This window comes from Pipistrellus hanaki (assembly GCF_964339955.1).
Source record: "Pipistrellus hanaki genome assembly, chromosome: 3".
Lineage (NCBI taxonomy): Eukaryota > Metazoa > Chordata > Mammalia > Chiroptera > Vespertilionidae > Pipistrellus > Pipistrellus hanaki.
This window is the reverse complement of record NC_140505.1, coordinates 166,799,098-166,799,972: the sequence shown is the minus strand read 5'-3', so window position 1 is coordinate 166,799,972 and position 875 is coordinate 166,799,098.

The window sequence follows — 875 nt, the reverse complement described above, 5'->3', positions numbered from 1 at the left end:
AGTCCAGCGCAGGCGCAAACGCACATTTGGGTGGGGTGGGTGGGGAAAGGCGCCGTTCGCGCGGGCAGATCTCGCGTGGTTTGGGGAAGCCGGAGAGGAGAATTTTTTTTTTTTTTTTTTTGGTGGCGTTGTGAGTTTTTTTTGTTTGTTTGTTTTTTAAATGGAGCCGCGATGGATGAGTGCTGCCGTCAAGTAAAAAAAAAAAAAAAAAAAAAAAAAGATCTAGAGTCGGCGGCGAGAACAAATGAGGGTAGTGTAACTAGCGGCAGTTCTCTGGGGCCGAGGACTTTTCTCCGAGGCCTCCCCCTTTTCCCGGGGCCGCACAAGAGCTAGGAGTGTGAAAAAAAAAGGAAAAAACAAAACAAAAAGCCAACGAGGCTATCACCTCAGGGCGCAATGTTTTGTTCTGCACTTTTCACTACAGGAAAAGTCCCGTTGGCCGCCGACCAACCAGTTTAACCTGCGGCCGCCGCGGCGCCTGCGCAGGAGTTTGTTTACGAGGCCGCGCTCCGGGCGCCGGGCGCCCGCCGGGCTGGTGTGTGACCCGTGATGGGAATTACGTGCTCGGCCGGGAACACGGCTTGGAGGTTAGGAACAGGGCAATGTCTGTGTAAAATCTAAAGCCAATGAGAATACGAACGGTAGTGAAAGCTCAGAGCTCTCAGAAGTTGTTGTCCTGCCAGGTATTTATCTCGAAATGTAGCGAAGAGGAACGCAGCGGCTGATAAGCTGCAAAGTAAACCCAGGAGCGGAGGCTGTAGGTAGGGGCCTTCTGAAAACGGAGGCTCTGTGATGGAAAAGATGCAAATGCGCCTCAGCCTGAGGCCAACCTCGAGCAACAGCTGCCTGATGTAAGGCCGACTCTTGAAGGCAGG